This window comes from Diceros bicornis, chromosome 33 (genome assembly GCF_020826845.1).
Source record: "Diceros bicornis minor isolate mBicDic1 chromosome 33, mDicBic1.mat.cur, whole genome shotgun sequence".
Taxonomy (NCBI): Eukaryota; Metazoa; Chordata; class Mammalia; order Perissodactyla; family Rhinocerotidae; genus Diceros; species Diceros bicornis.
The window spans coordinates 3074387-3098156 of NC_080772.1; the positions used below are offsets into that span (position 1 = coordinate 3074387).

Here is a 23770-nt window from a genome sequence, read left to right on the forward strand (position 1 = left end):
ATCAAAATTCTAAAAAATGTATGTGAATATGTGAACATCAGAGTAAACTGGAAAAACATACCGTGAAGTGTCAACAGTGATCATATCTGAATAATGTAATCTTGGGTGATTTTTTTGGATTGTTGTTGTTTTTGTTCTTTCCTAATTTTCTATAATAAATATGCATTTGATATTCAGAGACAAAAGGTAAAATACCTTAACACCTTTCATTTTGAAAACAGATGGCCTATACTTGGCAAGAAATTTCATCTGTTTTCGTCCTATTTTAGAATATGACTTTTAATCGTAAAATCCTTTAAGACATACCTTCCTATTATTGCCTTTTTTCCTTTCCCAAATTATCTAGTACTTTTAACGCAGTATTTTCTATCTAGTCAAAGTGGATTTCTTATTGCATTTTTATTTTGGAAAATGAAACAGAAAGAAAGGCATCCAATCAAGGAAGACCTGCCAAAAACAAAGAAGAAAACCTGGCGAGGTAGAGTATAAACATCTGTTTATTTCTAGATACTTTGAAAATCTCATTGCTACTTTCATAAAGCTGAGATTAAGCATAGAGAACTGCTTCAAGAAGTTAAGCTACACGTGTGTGAAAACCTCTTGAACCATAAAAAAGCATCAAGAGGATTTACTGTTATTGTTTTTCAGGTGTCTTGTCCTCAGAGCTTTATAGTTAGAGAAAGTGTAATTTGGTTAACAGAAGAGAGAGAAAAACATAAAAACACAGCTGACAGAAACCTTCAGATGAGATATTAGCTAAGAGAGAGGGTGGAGCAGGGCAAAATGTATTGACTTGGGATTCAGTTAGGCCTGAGTTTGCATATTGTCTTGCTTCCAATTAGCTATATAATCTTGGGCAAGTTATGAGTTTATTTCCCCACCTGCAACATGTAATACCTACATAGAGTAGTTTTAAGAATTAAATAACCTAATGTTTCTGATATCATCTAGCATAGTACCTGGTAGAGTCTTCATAAAAGTTCCACCACTTTGAAGACCCAATCCTTTGATTTATAATCCATGCTACAATTCCTTAGCCTTAAAAAAAAAAAAGTTACACCAAAGTGTAAGAAACCTGACTAGATTCTTACTAAAACTCAGACATAGATCCTCCAAGCAAGGCTGTACTGGGTGAATCTTCACTGACAGCAGCTGGACGTCATAGCTCCTCCCTTGAGATTTCTTTTCTCCTTAAGGATTATCACTGGTTTCTACTTTCCCTGCCACACGGGCCTGAGGGACAGGGTTACCCTTAAACTCTTGTCCAGGTAGAAATACTCTGCTTTCAATTTATATCTCATTAAAAATCAGAAACGTAGAAACCTCTGAAAATTGTGTTTAAATGGGTGGGTTAAATGGGCAAAGGGGGTCAAAAGGTACAAACTTCCAGTTATAAAATAAGTCAGTCCTGGGGATGTAATGTACTGCATGGTGACTACGGTTAATAATATTGTGTTGTGTATTTGGAAGTTGCTAAGAGAGTAGATTTTAAAAGTTCTCATCACAAGAAAAAAAAATTGTAACTGTGTGTGGTGATGGATGTTAACTAGACTTACTGTGGTGATCATTTCACAATAAACAAATATTGAATCATTATGTTGTGTACCTGAGACTAATATAATGTTATATGCCAATTATATTGCAATAAAAAAAATACCAAGTAACAAATTGACTTGAAAAAGAAAATATGTTTCACATTTTATATGGTTAATCTTACTGTGTCACATTGAAAAATATTTTAGGGGGCACAGCCCTGTGGCATAGTGGTTAAATTCACCCACTCTGCTTCGGCGGCCTGGGGTTCACAGGTCCAGATCCCAGGCGTGCACCGATGCACCATTTGTCAAGCCATGCTGTGGCAGCGTCCCATATAAAGTAGAGAAAGATGGGCATGGATGTTAGCCCAGGGCCAATCTTCCTCAGTGAAAAGAGGAGGATTGGCAGATGTTAGCACAGGGCTAATCATCCTCACAAAAAAAAAAAAAATTACTAACATGATAAGATTATTATTTATAATAATCCAAGGTTATTTAAAAAAAGGATTTGGTCCTGGACAATAGTAGTCATCCAATAAACATTGGATTTCTGATTCTCAAACTATTGTAATTATCAATATAATTTAAGTAAAAAGATATGTATTTGTTAGGTGAGTAAATTTTTCCACCTTAGTTTTCATATATTTTAATTTGCTGTAATACCTAAAACCTATTATTTAGTTTTTTAAATAAGGATTGGTTCTCTCTCTTTCTGGAATGTAACAATGGTTTATGTAGCTGGTGTTCTGATTCCATGTATACATTTAATTGTATTTTTTTGTCTCTTAAATTATGTACATGGGACATATCTCTTAACTTTCGCATTTTCAGGCTTGAAAAATTGGTTGGATATATCCCCAGAAGAGAGATTCTCACTCTATTCTGTTTATTCACATCTGGGTCATTTCTTTTAAAGTTGATTTGGAGTCACAAACCAGTGTGACAAATAGAATGGATCCAGATGGTGTATTATCAAAAATGGAAAAGTTACCTAGGACAGATACTGCAAAAATGAAAGGGAGGCGATTGTTTGCACCTGAAGTTTTGTGTTTCAGCCACTAGATGGTCTGAAGACCTATCTGGCCACACCTGTGACTCCCAGAGGTACAACTGCTTTGACACCTAGGTGCACCTGGGGCCCTGTAAAAACAGAAGTGTAAGAATGTAATGTTAATAATGAATTCCTTGTGAAGATGGATAACAAATGCTTTTCTTAGATTTGGCCTGTGTTTTTGGTTTTGTTTTTTGTTCTTTGTTTGTATTTTGTGAGGAAGATCAGCCCTGAGCTAACATCCATGCTAATTGTCCTCTTTTTGCTGAGGAAGATCGGCTCTGAGCTAACATCTATTGCCAATCCTCTTCCTTTTTTTCCCCAAAGCCCCAGTAGATAGTTGTATGTCATAGTTGCACATCCTTCTAGTTGCTGTATGTGGGATGTGGCCTCAGCATGGCTGGAGAAGCGGTGCGTCGGTGCGCGCCCGGGATCCGAACCCGGGCCACCAGTATCGGAGCGCGAGCACTTAACTCATAAGCAATGGGGCCCATCCCTGGCCTGTGTTTTTTAAGTTATTTAGTTAGTAAACTTTCTTCATTATAAGTCATGAAAATTTGATCTTTCAAAAAAAATTTTTCAGAAGTCTACAATAATGTGTTTGATAGGTTTGATATTTTCTCTGCATTGTTATTATTTTCATGATTCAATCTGTGTTTTTTATTTTTAATAAGTGACTTTATTATAACACTTAGAAATAAATTTTTAGAAAGATGAAATTGCTGAACTGTATCTCAGACATGGTTTGGATTTTTTTGTTGTTGTTTGTGTTTTTTCGCTGAGTATTACTTTAGAAAAACTGCCTCTAAAGACAAAATGTTAACTTGCAAAGTGGGGGGAAAAAATCGGTTTGAATCTTTAAAAGAAATGACAAGTTTGTTTTGCAAAGACTGGCTGGCGGCAAATTTACTAGGAACTGCTCAGCAGCATCCAAGACTCCTCAGTGCTTCCGTCCTGTTGAGAGGTCTTCATATCTGTGGGTCTCATCACAGTCAGTACAGATGCACATTCCCACTGTAGGTGTTTGCATTTTTTCTCCTCCAGAATAGACACATTTAAAAAAAGAGCAACATTTCTATTGTATCCCAGGTTTTTAAAAAGCAACATAATTTAGAAATCCTTCAATTAGATATATGGGGTTCTTGTTTCATGGAGTATATTTTTGCTATCATTTTTAGTGATAAGACTCAAGCAGCAAAAGAAATTTTGGCACAGAAATATCAAACTTACTCTCTCCAGACAGTACATCAGGATTCAAATCAATTACAATATCCTTTGGGTTATCTAACAGTTGGGGATACAGGTATGGTATTTTAATGAAATTTTTACTTGATTTTCTGGATTATGATTTACCGGAGATTGTTTAGAGCGTTTTTCACCATATAGCTCACCATATAGCTCACCATATAGTTCTGGATTGTGATCTCAGGGTCAGAAGAGATGGAAAAGCATGGGGAGGGATATCTGGAGACAGAGCTGGAATGAGGAATACACACTGAGAAGGGGGGACATAAGTGTAAATTTGAAGTGATGAAGAATATTGAGAGACACTTTAGAGGAGATCTGATGAATGAAATCATTGAGGCAGAAATAAAAATTTTAAATTCAACATTGAAAAAAATTGAAGGATTTAACAAATTTGTCTTGTGGGGGATGTCATTTTAGGAGTTGCTGCTTTGAAATTTACGTGTAATGTTTTCTTTAATCCATAAAGTATATCTTAAATAGAAATGAAACTACTACTAAAAATTTAGATGGCTTTCCAATAAAAGAAGTCCCATCACTTGAAATAAATGAAGATCAGAAATCCCAGTCATATCACAATGTTCTGTATTTCAGGTTTGTGCATTTGTTCCTAGTGTAAGAATTTTGTACTAATATCTAGACATTTAAAACCAAAATTAAACTTTTTTTTTTCCTGAGGAAGATTAGCCCTGAGCTAACATCTGTTGCCAATCCTCCTCTTTTTGCTGAGCTAACATTTGTGCCCATATTCCTCTACTTTATATGTGGGACACCTGCCACAGCATGGCTTGATAAGCAGTGTGTAGGTCTGTGCCCAGGATCCGAAAACTGTGAACCTTGGGCTCCAGAAGCAGAGTGCGTGAACTTAACCACTACGCCACTGGGCTGTCCCCAAAATTAAACTATTTCTAACCTTAATATAATATGTAGATGAACTAGGAGGAAACTGACTTTGGGGTGATTTTTATTTACTTTTAAAATTTTAATATTTTCAATAGCTAGTACATTCATGTGGTTCCTAATTTAAAAGGTAGAAAAAGGTACAAGTGAGAAGTCTTTGTCCCAACCCTGCTCCCAACCCCATAGTTTGAACCTTCCATAGAGGCAAGTTATTCATTTCTTTCAAATACTTCCAGAGATAGATAATGCATATGTAGATAAACATACATTTTTCTTTTTTTGTGTAAACAATAGCATACTATTCTGTTTTCATTTAATGTTAAATGTGGGAGAGATTCCATTTTAGTACTTTAAAGAACTTCCACATGTTTTTGTGTGTGTGTTTTTTTAATGGCCACATTGTATCCAATTATATGGATATACCACAATTTACTTAATAGATCCCTGTTGCTGGTTATTTACATTGGGTTCAGTCTATTACTATTACAGTCAAGCCTGCAAAGAACAACCTTGTATGCTTTTCAGTTCTCTCCTGTGCAAATATATAAAGACCTCAATTTACATTCCCTCCAGCAAAGTATGGGAGTTCCTATTTTCTCATACCTTTTTTTCTCCACAAAAAACTAAGTTAATGTTTATCTTATAAAAGAAGGATAGAGGGAGATGGTGGGAGGCTCCTTGGCCCACTACAGCATAAGATAGGATTATGTTTCTCCAACTATGAAGACTGAAAATTAACATCTCGTTTGGGGAATCTCAGCCATGTCACCTAAATGCCTTGGACACAGATAAGAGGACTGCATTTGGAGAAAGGCCCCAACGCTCCACATCACACAGGAAATGATTACATACTGTTATTCTTGAGTGAATGTAGCAAGAAAATTCTCATTCCTTTTCCAATGCAGTATTAACAATTTTTTTGAGTTTTGCCAATCAAATAGATAACAAATATTATCTTGCTATAGTTTTAATACTCATTTGTTCTATTATAAATGAGTATCTTTTTATATGTTTGAGACCCACTTCAATTGTTTTTAGAACATAAGATTTTAGAATTGTAAGGGATTTTAGAGAGTAGCTAGTCCATTGTGTTGTTTGAGATATTGAGATAATAAGCAATTTACCCAACTAAATAATATCAGGTCTAAGCCAGGTCTCCTTTCTCATTAATTAAGTTGTTCTCTATTATGCCGTTAGATAGAAACAGCTAAATTTTTCTCCTAAGAAACAAAAACTATCCTCAGTTTCTCCTGCCAGGATGCTTTTTATAAAGAAATAGATTAAATTTACCTTGGGCCAGGTTTCTGCACCAGCACTTCTGACATTTTAGATTGGATAATTCTTGCTGTGGGGCTGTCCTCTGCATTGTAGGATGTTTTGTGGCATCCCAGGCCAGTAGCACTCCTCTAGTTCGTGACAATCACAAATACTCTCGACATTGCCAAATGTCCCCTAGGGGCAAAATTGACCTGTGTTGAGAACCACTGCCTTTGGACAAGCAGTCTAATAACTAGAGTCTGGGAGGCCCTAACACTGTAATTCCAGTCTTACAGGTTTTAGCTTCAACTGGCTCTTGGCAGTTGGGTTGGTCTTAGTTCCATGGACAATAACAGAGAATTAAAAAGAGAACTCAGGCATGTCTGGTTCTTTCTGTTCAGCCTCTGCAAAATAACAACAGAAAGAACGAGAAATATTAGCTTGAAAACTGGCTCTTGGCATTAACCCTCCACGTTAGCTTTAGGTGTAGAGGGACGGACATGTCAACTTGTGTTTATGGATTATAATATATCACAGTTCATATAATAATTAAGCATCAACTCTGGAAAATTACTGTTGTATGAGTGTCATATTGCTAATACTTAGATATTAGTATGAGAAACATTTGTAAAACTGAAACATATGTCATAATTTTAGAACTATTCTCCCATCAGAAACTGAAAAGTTAACCTCATACTGCCTTGAGTGGGAAAGGAAGCTTGAATTGGACATTCCAGATGAAGGTGAGGGAACATTTATATTTTTTATGTCTTAGCTTTGTTTATTTTAATATGGTTACATTTATCTGAAACATAAAAATCTAGTGTTGTCCAACTTTATAGTTTTGTTATTCAAAATAGCAAGAACTTTTCATATCTCAACATGTTCCCTAATATCTCTGTGCTAAAATGGTACATAACTTAAAAGATGTAATTAGAATATCAGCCATCATTCCTGAGAGCTAGACATGTGCCTATTTTATTATTAGATTTTTTGTGACTTTTTGAGTGACATCTATATCTAGTATTGTTTAATTATATAAAAATATTTTCTGAATGAAAATTACCTAAATAAATATGGAACAGATTTTTCTGAAAAGTTCCTTAATCTTATTTGGGGAAGCTGAGTCGGAAAAAAACATTTGTGTGCTGTACAAAGTCCTTAGATACTGATGTACAGTGAGTTGTTTGAGGTTGAATTCTTACAAAATACAAGGAGAGTAGAATGCTGTTTACTATGTAGCAATATGTATGAGAATGAATATTGCTAACTTTTAGGGGGAATAGAAGCAGAGAGTTAACGCTCAGTATTTGTATGACAAAGTTTTGTAGTGGATTTTTCTTTTGCTCTAAGGTAAGAGTTTGACTCTGTAAGCCCTAGGATATTTGGAGTGACGTCGTCTTCTCAGCTGGTTGGCTTGCAATCAAGGTCCTGTTTTATTCTTTAACTTTTAAAAATCTCATATTTCCTTTAGCCAGAGGTCTTATTCGCATCACTGTTGGTCAAACAAGACACCTTATGAAGGAAAGGTTCAAACGGTTTGAAGGACTGGTGGACGATTGTGAATATAAACGAAGTGAAAAGGATACCACCTGCACAAATCTAGATGGCTTTTGGGATATGATTTGCTTTCAGGTATGTGGTCAAGTGTTTTGAATAGATTAACTTTTGAGACTCGTTTTTTTGAAAATGAGGTAACAGTAGTAAAATGGGGTTAATAATAACTGCTTAGGCACCTGTAATATTAAAGGAGATATTAGCCCCTTTATAAACTGTAAAGCACTGTCTACATTTTATGACTGATATCCCCTCATACTGTCGGGGTAATTTCTATATGGGTTGGAAGCTGAGATTCTGTTCAACTGTTGACTAGTCTATAGTGATTCCACACTTGAGAAAATGACTACACTGAGTCTTCAGTAGTTGTGTCCATCCAGCAGTTATTGTTCCTACCGTGTGCCAGGCGTTGTATGAGGAGCTGATAGATGAAGCACATTCTCTACCCCAGAGGAGTTTATAGTTTTCTTAGTGAGTCAGACATTACATGTAATTCCAATCTAGTGTAGAAAGTGCTGTGATAGAGGGAATTACTAGGAAGATCAGTAAAGGTATGGGAAGAGATGACACTTTCTAGGTTTTTGAGCTTATTTTAAAAATAAGCATATAAAATACTATTTCAAGAACCAATAGCCAACAATCATTAGACATTCGAGGAAAGCCTGTAACCTGAAAGAAAGAGGCCAAAGCAAACATAAGAAGAGAGCCATTTGGGTGGAGGAAATGGAGCTAAGACAAGGAGAAAACAACTTTATTTATTTTTCCTTCTTTATTTTTTTTTTTGTGAGGAAGATCGGCCCTATGCTAACATCTGCCAATCCTCCTCTTTTTGCTGAGGAAGACTGGCCCTGAGCTAACATCCATGCCCATCTTCCTCCACTTTATATGGGACACCGCCACAGCATGGCCTGACAAGCGGTGCATCGGTGCGCTCCCAGGATCCAAACCAGGGCCACCAGCAGCGGAGCCTGTGCACTTAACCGCTACGCCATGGGGCCAGCCCCAAAAAGAACTTTAAAAGTAAGTATTAATATTCTGAAAGAGACCAGACATTTCTTCTGCCACATAAGAACAGCTATTTAAAAAAGAACGCTCAGAGAACAGCAAAAATAGCTCTTTGAAGTTAAAAACTATGAGAGCACGAATGTAAGATTCCATAGAAAGATGGAATATGAAGTTGAGATCTCCCATAAAATAGAGCAAAAAGAGAGATATAAAATAGGAGAGATTAGATAAGAAAATTAAGTGGACCAGTTTAGGAAGTATAATATACAAATAATAGGAATTCCAGGAAAGGAGAACAGAAAAGATAGTGGAGAGGAAATGATCAATAAAATAGTTTAAAAATTTTTCCCAGAACTAGAGGACCTGAATTCCAGATTGAAGGAGCCCAGTGAGTGCCTAGCACTGTGAATCAGAGTAAATGCACACCAGTGCACAAGTAAATATGATTGTACAACTCTTGGGATGAAGAGAAAAATCTAGAAACCTCCAGACAACAAAAACGAGTTTCATATAAAGGGTCAACAATCAGAATAGCCCTGGATTTCTCAACGGCAACATCAAAAGCTGGGAGAAAAGTGCCCTCAAGCTTCTCAGGGAAAATCACTCTCAGCCTAGAGTTCTATACCCACCAATCAAGTGTGAGGGTGGAAAGGCATTTTTCAGACACACAAAGTCTCACATTTTACCTCCCATTCACCCTGTCTCAGGAAAATGAGAATGGACCTCACAAAAATGAGAGAGTAAGCCAAGAGAGGGGGAGGAGGTGGGACCGATCCCCAGAAAGCATCTAAGGGAATCATGGCCGAGGTGAGTAAAGACAGTAGGAAGCAAGCTTAGGAGGCAGCAGTGCAGACTGGAGCAGGAGGCAGGGCCTGCGAGGTCCTGTCTCAGAAGCTGAGCTGAATAGAATACCTAATTGGTTTGTGTTTCTAAATGTATTAAGAGGAGATTTATACTTATTGTGCAGAGTTTAGAGGTGAATTGATGGTAGATACACAAAAAAACTAAGCAAAAAGCAAAACAATGATTAAGTCTAAAGAAAAAAGTGAAGACAGACAGTATTCTCAGTAATTATACGGCCCAAATGTGAATAGTACTTATGTAGTCATAATAATGTAAGCCTTACTTTATGACCAGTTGTCATAATAATTAGTTGGTTCACTAGCATCCTTCAATGGTGACCAATTAATTTTGTGTTTTTTGGTATCATTATTAATTTATGGATTTAAAGGTATTTGTGTTTGCATTGCTCACAGTTATTATCTTTATTGATGCTCATTTCCCAGCTTTGGCCAGTGGAAGCCTCTTCAAGTTGGCTCCTGGGGCCTTTATTTATTTTAAAGAGCTGTATTGAGGTATAATTTACATATTATAAAATTTGCCTGTTCTAAGTGTAAAATTCAATGATTTTTAGTAAATTTATAGAGTTGTGCAACCATCACCACAATCCAAATTTAGAACATTTTCTCCCCACAAAAAGATCCCTCTTGCCTGTTTTCAGTCAATTCCCATTCCCACTCCCAGCCCCAAGCAACCACTAATCTACTTACTATCTCTGTAGATTTGCCTTTTCTGAACATTTTATACTAAATGGAATCATACAATGTGTGGTCTTCTGTATCTGGCTTCTTTCACTTAGCAAGATGTTTTTGCAGTTCCTCCATGTTGTAACATGTATCTATACTTTGTTCCTTTTCATTACTGAGTAGTGTTTCATTATATGGATATATCACTTTAGTCACCAGTTGATGGACATATATATGGTTTCTACTATTTGATGATTATAAATAATCTATGAATATTCACTTAAATCTTTGTGTGGACATGTTTTAATTTCTCTTGGGTAGATATTGCTGGATCATATGGTAAATTTATGTTTAACTTTTTGAGAAACTTCCAAACTGTTTTCCAAAGTGGTTACACCATTTTCCATTCCCACCAGCAAAGTGTGAGAGTTCCTGTTGCATCCCCGTTATCACAAGTGCTTGCTGCTGTCTTTTTTAGTATAGCCATCCTATTAGGTGTGAAGTGTCTTATTGTATTTTTGATTTGCATTTCCCTAATGAGTAATGATCAGCATCTTTTCATGTGCTTATTAGCCATTCATATGTCTTCTTTGGTGAAATGTCTATTCAAATCTTTTGCCCATTTTTAATTGGGTTTGTCTTTTTATTATTGAGTTGTAAGTGTTCTTTGTATATTCTGGATACAAGTCCTTTATCAGAAATGTTTGCGAGCTCTGTCGTGGCTGTGACCTGTGCAGGATCGTAGGAAGGACGCGGGGGACCCAGGAGACTTAGAAATGTTTTGGCGTAGTTGCCAGGATCCACACTGGCTGGCAAGTTGCCTTCTCTGGCTGGAAGACCTGCCTTCTCCCTGGACTACTGCAGATGATGAGATACGGGAACGCCTGACAAAAGCCGGCAAAAAGAAATTGGAACTGAGGAGGAGTCAAGATGGCGGCGTAAGCAGACTCTGAACTCACCTCCTCCCGTGGACACAGCCAAATTACAACTACTCGTGGAAAAATTACCCTTGAGACAGAACAGAAAACTGGATGAGAGGAACTCCTGCAACAACGGACAATCCTAACTGAGGTGGGAGAGGCAGAGACTCCCTTCTGGAGAGAAAATCGCCGCCTTCACAAGCCGCCAGCTTCACGGTCGCCGGGAGCAGCTCACAGGTCCGCAGCCCTCCCTGGAGGCGCGGGGCCCTGAGCCAGGGAGCACCCCCGCTGTGGGCATTTTGTGGACCCAGCACAATCGAGACCAGCGGCATAATATCTGACTGTGCCTGCTACTAAAACACTGGGGAGCACCCCCAGAAAACCCGGTTCACAAAGAAACTAAAACTGGCTCTTAAAGGGCCCACACGCAAACTCACCCGTTTCAGGAAGCACCCTAAAATCACCAGAAAGAAAGATGTACAGTGCTTTGGTGACAAGAGACTCACCTAAAAGGCCCTGAGTATATCTCGGTGAGGGGTGAGACCTCTCCAGGGACTGGGACATTGGCAGCGGCCATTGTTGTGGCCTGGTGTGGGCGTGCTAACACAGACACCATTGGAGTTCTCCCTGAGGCCTGCTAGCCCAGGGTCTGCCCCACCTGCTAGAGCACCAATTTAATCCAGCTCAGCCAGGGCAGGCAGCCCACCCTAGAGACTGGCCCCACCCAACAACAAGCCCTCAGGCAACTTGTGGGCCTGCATAGATTGGTGACTGGATTCTCTGCAGCCTGGCAACTGAGCCGACTTGAGCAGGGCAGGGTGTGCACAAGGAGTGGGTGGAGAGTGTGGGGCGGTGGCGGAGTGTGTGGGACTCCCGCCGTGGAGAGACTGGGTCCGCTTGGGGAGGTCAGGGCACTCACATGGGGCAGGACTGTGTTGACTGTGTTGTGGACCTGTGGGCAGCAGGGCTTCTCAGCTGCAGAAGACTTGTACTTCTCAAAGACCCACATAGGAGGTTTGCTCCACCTTCCAAAACCTGAAACAATTGGGTGCTCCTGTGCCTGAGGCCAGCCCCACCCAGCTGCAATCCTCAGAGAGCTGACAAGAGACCTAATAAGCTAGAGGCTTACAGCAATTGTAAGGCCCTGAGCCTAACAACCTGCCATGCTGGGGGCCTACTCACTTAAAAGAAATACTGCAACACAAATGTAGTATTAGAACTTGCAGCCAACTGTGCTGGGGATCCTCACACCTGATAAAGAGACTGAAGGGCCCACAACAACTACAAGCAGCTGAGCATTACAACAGCTGGCCAAGAGCATAACTCCACCTACCTGGGTGCCTACAGGGAGAGCAAACAGGCCACAACAGAAGGACACACGTAGCCCACATAGGGGTCACGCCTGGAACATTGAGAACTGAGGGAAGCACACTGGAAGCCTCCTAAGCCATCACTTACATAAGGTCACCTATCCAAGAGCAGGAGACGTAGCTGACCTACCTAATACGTAGACACAAGCACAGGGAAAGAGGTATAATGAAGAGACAAAAGAATACATTCCAAGTAAGGGAACAGGACAAAACCCCAGAAAAGGAACTAAGTGAAACAGAAATGAGCAACCTACCCGACAGAGAGTTCAAACAAAGAGTGTTAAGGATGCTCACTGATCTGGGGAGAAGAATAGATGAACTCAGTGAGAATGTCAACAAAGAAATGGAAGATATAAAAAAGAACCAATCAGAAATGAAGAATACAATACTGGAAATGAAAAATTCATTAGAGGGACTCAAAAGCAGAGTAGAGGATACAGAAGAACAGATCTGTGAGCTGGACGAAAGACTAGAAGAAATTACCCAAGGTGAACAGGTAAAAGAGAAAAGAATTAAAAAGACTGAGGACAGTCTAAGGGACCTCTGGGACAACATCAAGCACACTAACATCCGTGTTATAGGTGTCCCGGAAGGAGAAGAGCGAGACAAGGGGTCAGAGAATCTATTTCAAGAAATAATAGTTGAAAACTTCCCTAACATAAGGAAGGAAACAGACATCCAGGTACAGGAATCACAGAGAGCCCCAAACAAGATAAACCCAAAGAGGCCCACACCAAGACACATCATAATCAAAATGTCCAGAATTAAAGATAAAGAGAGAATCCTAAAAGCCGCAAGAGAATGTCAAGTTACATACAAAGGAAACCCCATAAGGCTATCAGCTGACTTCTCTGCAGAAACCTTACAGGCTAGAAGAGAATGGCACGATATATTTAAAGTGCTAAAAGGAAAAAATTTACAGCCAAGAATACTCTACCCAGCAAGGTTATCATTCAAAATTGAAGGAGAGATCAAAATTTTCCCAGATAACCAAAAATTAAAGGAGTCTGTCACCAAGAAACCAGTGCTACAAGAAATGCTAAAGGGACTGATTTAAGGGGAAAAGAAAAGACCACAAATAGGAAAAATTATCTATTTCCATGATTAGAACGTAATGGATACAAATGCACAACAAAGAGGTTAGATATGATATCAAAAACATGAGGGAGGAGAGGAGTTAAAGAGTAGAGCTTTCAGACAGAGGTCAAACTAAAGTGACCATCAATTCTGTATAGAAGAAGGGAACAGAGAAGGACTACTAAAACACTCAGAAAAAAAAAAAGTTAAAAAATGGCAGTAAGTACATACTTATCAATAGCTACTTTAAACGTCAATGGACTAAATTCTCCAATTAAAAGGCATAGGGTGGCTGACTGGATAAAAAAACAAGACCCATATATATGCTGCATACAAGAGACACACTTCAGACCTAAAGACACTCACAAACTGAAAGTGAAGGGATGGAAAAAGATACTCCACGCAAATGGCAATGAAAAGAAAGCTGGGGTAGCAGTACTCATATCAGACAAAATAGACTTTAAAACAAAAACTGTAAAAAGAGACAAAGGAGGGCATTACATAATGATCAAGGGAACAATCCAATAAGAGGATATAACACTTGTCAATATCTACGCACCCAATGTAGGTGCACCTAAATATATAAAGCAATTATTAACGGACATAAAAACCGAAATAGACAGTAACACAATAATAGTAGGGGACTTTAACACTCCACTTACACCAATGGATAGATCATCCAAACAGAAGATCAATAAGGAAACATTGGCCTTAAATGACACACTACAACAGATGGACCTAGTAGATATATACAGAGCATTCCATCCAAAAACCGAAGAATACACGTTCTTTTCAAAGGCACATGGAACATTCTCCAGGATTGATCACATATTAGGCCACAAAACAAGTCTCCATAAATTTAAGAAGATTGAAATAATACCAAGCATCTTTTCTGACCGCAACGGTATGAAACTAGAAATCAACTATAGGAAGAAAATCAGAAAAGCCACAAATACGTGGAGATTAAACAAAATGCTACTGAACAACGACTGGGTTAACGAAGAAATCAAAGAAGAAATCAAAAAATACCTGGAGACAAATGAAAATGAAAATACGACATTCCAGAATTTATGGGATACAGCAAAAGCAGTTCTAAGAGGGAAGTTTATAGCGATACAGGCCTATCTCAACAAACAAGAAAAATCTCAAATAAACAATGTAACAATGCACCTGAAGGAACTGGAAAAAGAAGAACAAACAAAGCCCAAAATCAGTAGAAGAAGGGAAATAATAAAAATCAGAGCAGAAATAAATGAAATAGAGACCAAAAAAACAATAGAAAAAATTAATAAAACCAAGAGCTGTTTCTTTGAAAAGATCAACAAAATTGACAAACCTTTAGCTAGACTCACCAAGAGAAAAAGAGAGAAGGCACAAATAAGTAAAATCAGAAATGAAAGAGGAGAGGTTACAACAGACACCTCAGAAATACAAAAGATTATAAGAGAATACTATGAAAAGCTATATGCCAACCAATTCGACAATCTGGAAGAAATGGATAAATTCTTAGAATCATACAAACTTCCAAAACTGGATCAAGAAGAAGTAGAGAATGTGAATAGACCAATCACCAGTAAGGAGATTGAAACAGTAATCACAAACCTCCCCAAAAATAAAAGTCCAGGACCAGACAGGTTCCCTGGTGAATTCTACCAAACATTCAAAGAAGACTTAATACCTATCCTTCTCAAACTCTTCCAAAAAATTGAGGAGGGGGGGAAGCTCCCTAACTCATTCTACGAAGCTGACATTACCCTGATACCAAAACCAGACAAGGACAACACAAAAAAAGAAAATTACAGGCCAATATCACTGATGAACATTGATGCGAAAATCCTCAACAAAATACTAGCAAATCGCGTACAACAATACGTTAAAAAGATTATACACCATGATCAAGTGGGATTTATTCCAGGGATGCAGGGATGGTTTAACATTCGCAAATCAATCAACGTAATACACCCCATTAATAAAATGAAGAATAAAAATCACATGATCATCTCAATAGATGCAGAGAAAGCATTTGACAAGATACAGCATCCATTTATGATAAAAACTCTGAATAAAATGGGTATAGAAGGAAAGTACCTCAACATAATAAAGACCATATATGAGAAACCCACAGCTAATATCATCCTCAATGGTTAAAAACTGAAAGCCATCCCTCTAAGAACGGGAACCAGACAAGGATGCCCACTCTCACCACTCCTATTTAACATAGTACTGGAAGTCCTAGCCAGAGCAATCAGGCAAGAGAAAGAAATAAAAGGGATCCAAATTGGAAAGGAAGAAGTGAAACTGTCACTATTTGCAGATGACATGATTTTATATATAGAAAACCCTAAGGAATCCACCAGAAAACTTTTAGAAGTAATAAACGAATATGGTAAAGTTGCAAGATACAAAATCAACATACAAAAATCAGTTGCATTTCTGTACACTAACAACGAAGTAGCAGAAAGAGAAATTAAGAATACCATCCCATTTACAATTGCAACAAAAAGAATAAAATACCTAGGAATAAACTTAACCAAAGAGGTGAAAGATCTGTACACCGAAAACTATAAAACATTTCTGAAAGAAATTGAAGAAGACACAAAGAAATGGAAAGATATTCCGTGCTCTTGGAGTGGAAGAATTAACATAGTTAAGATGTCCATACTTCCTAAAGCAATCTATAGATTCAATGCAATCCCTATCAAAGTTCCAACAGCATTTTTCACAGAAATAGAACAAAGAATCCTAAAATTTATATGGAACAACAAAAGACCCTGAATAGCTAAAGGAATCCTGAGAAAAAAGAACAAAGCTGGAGGTATCACACTCCCTGATTTCAAAATATACTACAAAGCTGTAGTAACCAAAACAGCATGGTACTGGCACAAAAACAGACACACAGATCAATGGAATAGAATCGAAAGCCCAGAAATAAACCCACACATCTATGGACAGCTAATCTTTGACAAAGGAGCCAAGAACATACAATGGGGAAAAGAAAGTCACTTCAACAAATGGTGTTGGGAAAACTGGATAGCCACATGCAAAAAAATGCAAGTAGACCCTTACCTTACACCATACACAAAAATTAACTCCAAATGGATTAAAGACTTGAATGTAAGACCTGAAACTGTGAAACTTCTAGAAGAAAACATAGGCAGTACGCTCTTCGACATCAGTCTTAGCAACATCTTCTCAAACACCATGTCTGACCGGGCAAGAGAAACAATAGAAAAAGTAAACAAATGGGACTACATCAAACTAAAAAGCTTCTGCACAGCAAAGGAAACCATCAACAAAACGAAAAGACAACCTAACAATTGGGAGAAGATATTTGGAAACCATACATCTGATAAGGGCTTAATCTCCAAAATATATAAAGAACTCATGCATCTTACCAACAAAAAAACTACCAACCCAATTAAAAAATGGGCAAAGGACCTGAACAGACATTTCTCCAAAGAAGATATACAGATGGCCAACAGACACATGAAAAGATGTTCAAAATCATTATCTATCAGGGAAATGCAAATCAAAACTACAATGAGATATCACCTCACGCCCGTCAGAATGGCTATAATTAACAAGACAGGAAACAACATGTGTTGGAGAGGATGTGGAGAGAAGGGAACTCTCATACACTGCTAGTGGGAGTGCAAACTGGTGCAGCCACTATGGAAAACAGTATGGAGATTCCTCAAAAAATCAAGGATAGAACTACCATATGATCCAGCCATCCCACTGCTGGGTATTTATCCAAAGAACTTGAAAACACCAATTTGTAAAAGTACATGCACCCCTGTGTTCATTGCAGCATTATTCACAATAGCCAAGACTTGGAAGCAACCTAAGTGCCCATCAAGGGACGAATGGATAAAGAAGCTGTGGTATATATACTCAGTGGAATACTACTCAGCCATAAGAAACGATGAAATCCAGCCATTTGTGACATCATGGATGGACATTGAGGGTATAATGCAAAGTGAAATAAGTCAGAGGGAGAAGGTCAAATACCGCATGATTTCCTTCATTAAGTAGTAGATAATAACAACAATAAACAAACACATAGGGACAGAGATTGGATTGGTGGTTACCAGAGGGGAAGGGGGGAAGGAGGAGGGTGAAAGGGATAATTCGGTACATGTGTGTGGTGATGGGTTGTAATTAGTATTTTGGTGGTGAACATGATGTAATCTATGCAGAAATAGAAGTACAATGATGTACACCTGAAATTTTTACAATGTTATAAACCAATGTTACTGCAATAAACAAAAAATTAAAAAAAAATAAATTAAAAAAAAAAAGAAATTGGAGCAAAAAAAAAAAAGGAAATGTTTGCAAATATTTTCTCCCAGTTGGTGGCTTGCTTTTTAATTTTCTTAATGGTATCTTTTGAAATGCAGATGTTTTTAATTTTGATGAACTTCAACTTATCAAGCATTTTTTTTATGTTGTGATTTTGTCATAATTTCAAAGAACTCTTTTTGTCTAACCACAGGTCACAAAGATTTTCTTATGTTTTCTTCTAAAAGTTTTATAGTTTTAGCTCTTACAGTTAGGTCTATGATCCATTTGGAGTTAATTTTTTTTTTAACTAAATTGTGATTTTTTTTTTTTTTTTTGCTGGGAAAGATTCACCCTGAGCTAATATCTGTTGCCAGTCTTCCTCTCTTTTTTCTTTTTCCTTCTCCAAAGCCCCAGTACATTGTTGTATATTCTAGTTGTAAGTCCTTCTGGTTCTTTTTTCTGAGCCACCACCACAGCATGGCTACTGACAGGCAAATGGTGTGGTTCTGTGCCCAGGAACCAAACTCAGGCCACTGAAGTGGGGCATGCTGAACTTTAGCCACTAGGCCATTGGGGCTGGCTCTGGAGTTCATTTTTGTGTATGGTGTAAGTAAGAGTCTGAATTCATCTTTTTTCTTGAAGATATACAATTTTCCCAATACTGTTTGCTGAAAAGACTGTCCTTTCCTCACTGAATTGCATTGGTGCTTTTGTTGAAAATCAGTTGGTCATAAGTGTAATCCTGAGTCTTTTTGACATTTAATTTTTTGGGGGTATTGAGAGTACCTATTTGTATAACTGCATAGTAAGGGGACTCAAAGCGTATTTACCAAACTGTTGACAGTGGTTACCACTTTGGAGGAGACTGGAAATACCAGAAGGATGGGAATCATACATACCCATCCTGCTAGTAAGTATACTATTTGAATCCTTTAAAATGAGATTGTGTCAGGGTTAGCCCAGTGGCAAAGTTGTTAAGTCTGGCGCAGTCCACTTTGTTGGCCCAGGGTTTGTGGATCCTGGGCATGGACCTACACCACTCATCAAGCCATGCTGTAGTGGTGGCCCACATACAAAATAGAGGAAGACTGGCACAGATGTTAGCTCAGGGCCAGTCTTCCTCCAGCAAAAAAAAAAAGAGGAGGATTGGCAACAGATGTTAGCTCAGGGCCAATCTTCCTCACCAAAAAAAATTAAGTATAAATAAAATGAGTTTGTGTCAAGAGAAAGAGAAGGCAAGCTACATGCTGGGAGAAAATTTTGCAAAAGATGTATCTGCTAAAGGACTGTTCTCCAAAATATACAAAGAACTCTTAAGACTCAACAAGAAGAAAACAAACAACCTGATTAAAAAAGGGGCAAAAGACCTAAACAGACAGACACTTCACCAAAGAAGATAGATAGATAGCAAGTAAGCATATGAAAAGATAAAATGCTTAACATCATATGTCATTAGGGAATTGCCAAGTAAAACTACTATGAGATACCACTACGTACTTATTAGAATGACAAAAATCCAAACCACTGACAGCACCAAATGCTGGTGAGGATGTGGAGCAACAGAAACTCTCATTCATCCGTGGTGGGAATGCAGAATGGTACAGCCACTTTGGAAGACAATTTGGCAGTTTCTTACAAAACTAAACATACATTTACCATAGAATCCAGCAATCATGCTCCTTGGTATTTACCCGAATGAATTGAAAACATATGTCCACACAAAAATGTGTACACAGATGTTTATAGCAGCTTTATTCATAATTGCCAAGACTTGGAAGCAATGAATATGTTCCTCAGTAGAAGAATGTATAAATAAACTGTGGGAAAAAAAAAAAGGGAGAGAGATTGTGTTCTCATTTCATAATTTAGGATACCTCTCCTACCATTTTAGTGATCAAAAATAATTTGGAAGTGTTATTCATATATGACATCCTTTATGTAGATTTTTGAGGCTTATAAGACCAAAAACAACAATGAACAATTTTACCATAAGAATTCTTGATTTGAATACTAAATTGAGAATGACTTAGCCTAATTTTATGTCACCAGTCCAAGTCACTGTCAATTTTTTTGAAGCTTCAGTTCATTAGTTTGTAAATTTAATATAGTTAGCATTAATCTGATAAACTTGTACTTTATTTATTAACAGATACAGGATCTACACCAAAAATCCAACAATCTGACCAAACTTGAGTAGTGTGGGTGGGAGAGTGATAATAATACAAGCAAAACAGTCTTTGGGGTAAATTTGTGGGTTTCTAATATAAACTCTTTTACTTTAATGAATTTAAGCTTTAGAAACATTTAGCTTCAGATTTTTCATCATTTTACAAAATAAGTTTCATATGTTACTTATAATGTCCTGATTGTCTTTGAAGAAAGAGTAAGGAAATAACACAAAATTCAGGTTATTCCTGGAGGGAGGGAAGGAGGGGCTGAGATTGAATTTGGTCACCCTGAGAGCTACGGAGTTGCTAAATAGTGGGTATGTGTGTGTGTTTTATTCTTTAAACTGTACTTATATAGTTTTTCATAATAATAATAGTAGTAGTAGTAGTACATAATTTATATAATGCTTAGTATGTGCCAAATATTGTTCCCAGTACTTTACATGTATTAACTCATTTAATGTGAAGTGGGTGCTGTTATTCCCAGGTGGGGAATCTGAGGCCCAGGAAGATTAAATCCCTTTTCCAAGGTGGAGCTGGGTTCTCATCCCAGAACCTATGTTCTTAACCCATAGGCTATGTTGTCTCTCTGTTTTATATACTCTTTTGTGTGATATATTTCAAAATGAAAGAATTTTTGAGGTAGAAAAGAGGAACAATGACTCTTAGAATATCTCTCTCCTTCCCCATATTTTATCGTATAAAATTTCCTATTTTTTCAGTAAAATTAGCTTTGCTAACATGATAGATTCCATTCTTATCTATTTGTAGTAATTTTTTTATAGAAATATTTTAACTCCCAAGTTTTTGATTCAGATGGATACTTCTCAAACAACCTTGGAGCCTTGCCGGTTTTTCTTTTAGATTTTAGAAACATGCCTGTTGTTATAAAATCAGGTTTCTGAATTGGTACTCTATTATGCTATGTAATCCAAATAAAAACTCTGTTTTGAATCCTATCTTAGCAGTTTAAGATATTAGAGTATTAAAAGAACCTTATTATATGATTATTTTACTAATGAATTCTCATGACAAGGACCCTGAGGACAGTGACAAAGTTGATTGAATGAATTTCAAGTCTATTAAACAGGAAGGATGCTTGAACATTTCGAAGCTAGTGTTGGCATTTCTTATTGAGTGCTTAGTCCTGGCAACATAATATCATCAGTGACACAGACAATGGCTGTATCAGTATAGCGTTATATCAGAGCCTTATAATTTTGCCCCTTATCATCAGGTGTCTCTCTCCTACTTTATTTTATAGGCCAGTGTTAAGATTATCAAACAAATAAAACGAATCTTTTACCTATACTTTGATACCATTCCCCCAGACCTTTTATTCATTGACCTCTCATTCTGTCAGTCAGCCTTGTTTTCTCTCTTTTTCATCAGTTTTTAGACATGGTGAAGGGTCTTATCTTTGTTTACATTTAAAAAAAAAATACAACCAACCCTGTGATGTCCACATCTCCCTCCAGTTATCTGTGCCCCGTTCCAATCTTCCTCCCTAATCACGGACAAGCCTCCTGAGAAAGTCGTCTATACCGTCTTTACTATTTTGATTCCCACTTACCTCCCCAACTCACTGCAGTTCAGCCTCGCCCCTCTCCTCACCTCTAGAACAGTTGTCACCAAGGATATTGATCCACTAGTTGTGAGGTTATTAGACACTTATGAGTTATAAAATCTAATCCCCCTGCAGTATTAGAGACAGTCTTCTTGCTCTTCTGTGAAATTACTTCCTACTGATTTTCCTCCTCTGTGCCCATTCTTTAGTCATGTTTGCAAGTTTCTGTTTTTCCATTTATCCCTTCAACTTTTTGTGATATTCTGACTTCCTACCTCAACTCTCATTTCTCCTATATTTTTCCTGTGCAATCTTACCCACCCTGCAGTGATTCTCAAATCTATATTTCAAACCACACATGGCTAAGCTCTAGTTCTATATATCCTGGCTCAGTATACCTTAAAATCCATATATCCCAAACTGATACCATCTCCACACACCTCAATGTTTTCTTGTCTCAGAGAATGGCATTACCCTCCCACCAGGTGTCCAAGATAGAAACCTAAGTATCTTCTTTGGTTCTTTCCTTTCTCTATTTCACCATCTCCGCTCGCACACTAAGTGTGTGTGAGCTAAGTACGCTAAGTCCTCTTGATTCTACCTCTTAAATATCTCTTCGTTTTTTTCCACTTCTTCCTCAATTTGACTACCATCATCTTTTTCCAGGATCACTGCAGTAGTCTCCTTCCTAATTGGTTTGTAACCCTCTAGTCCATTCTCTAGGCTATAGCCAGAGTGGTCTTTCTAAAACACAAATTCAATAATGTTAATCTCCTGATTAAAACTCATCAATAGTCTATTCCTTTGTCCTCTGTATAAATGCAGCTCCTTACAATGGTTACATGCAAGGGACTTTATAATCTAGCTGGTGCTCATCTCTTACCAACTCCTTTATGCTTTCCTTCACTTCTGGTTGTGCAAACAAGCTGTTCTCTCTTCCTAGCCCTTTCGTCACCCTGTCTTTTAGCCTGGCTCGCTGTGATTTCAGCTTAGGTGCTACTTCCTGTAAGCCTTTCTTGACGCCTCTGAAGAATGATTTAGGTGTTACTCTTGTCTGCTCCTACAGCCCTCTGAATTTATCTCTAACATGACATTTACCTTTATCTATCTAGCTCTTCCACTGTGAAGCCATGAAGTCACTGAGGACAGGGACTTTGTCCTTTCCCTTTGCCCCCCAGCATTTTTAGCACATGCTAGGAACTTGATAAGTATAAGATTAATGTGTGACATATTTTATGTATGCTTTATTTGTTTTTCTTATAATGAGTAGCTTTAGTAAATTTCATAATTTCTCTTTGCAGAAACAAGTTGTCTCGGGTATAGCAAGTAAACCGAAACAGGACGATGGTGGGAGAATCGCAGCTAGAAATCACCTCGCTGCTGTAAAAAAGGCAGTGAGAGAGAGGAGTCGGCGGGAAGAGCAGGCTGAGGCAGCAGCCTCTGCAGCGCTCAAGGAAATTGATCAAATAGTGTTGGTGGATTTTTCAGAATTGAAAGTGCTATTATATCATTCTCAGGTTAGTTTTTCTGCTGAGACTACTTATGAAAAATATTTGGGTTGGATGGGAGCTTCTATAGGAGGTGCAAAAGAGTTTTCACATGAAGGGATATAAGCTGTCTGTGATTTCTGGAAAATAGACAACATCCTCCCAAACACTTGCAAATTTCATTTTGATGGATGTGATTAGATTACTTGAAGTGTGACATATCTTCTAAAGTTGCTTTACTGTGTTTTCTAAGTGACTTCACATCTGTTATTACCCCTCAATCCCTCAGTCCTGTGAGGTAGGTCACAGGGTCCCAAAAGGGAAGAGGGTGATGAGCGTGAGAAGTGAGGTGATTTCCTTCAGTTTGTTTCCCGGTTGGATTAGAATTTCGGATGCAAAGGAAACTTGGGCATCAAAGCATCACGCTTCTCTAGCTGTGCTTAAAAATGACACTTATGGAAGGTGAGTTTGGTTTTATTTTCATTTGTATCAAAACTTTTGCTCAGATCTTTTTCTTTTGAAGATTGTCCCTGAGCTAACATCTGTGCCAATCTCCCTCTACTTTGCGTATGAGATGCCACCACAGCATGGGTTGATGAGCAGTGTGTAGGTCTGCACCTGGGATAAGAACCTATGAACCCAGGGCTGCAAAAGTGGAGCACGTGAAATTAACCACTACACCATAGGGCTGATCCCTGCTCAGATCTTTTTGAAACCCAGTAAATGTACTACTTTCCTAATTTCAAAATATTCCAATGAAACTAGTTGAGGTAGACCTATTAAAAATCAACAACAGATACTACTCCACGTTGGATATAAGT

At 37.9% G+C, this 23770-nt stretch overlaps 1 pseudogene; it reads left to right on the top strand.

Annotated features, from left to right (window-relative positions):
* Positions 1–23405, top strand: part of LOC131396466 (disks large-associated protein 5-like) — a 36372-nt pseudogene extending 12967 nt beyond the window's left edge.
* The last annotated feature ends 365 nt before the right edge of the window (positions 23406–23770 follow it).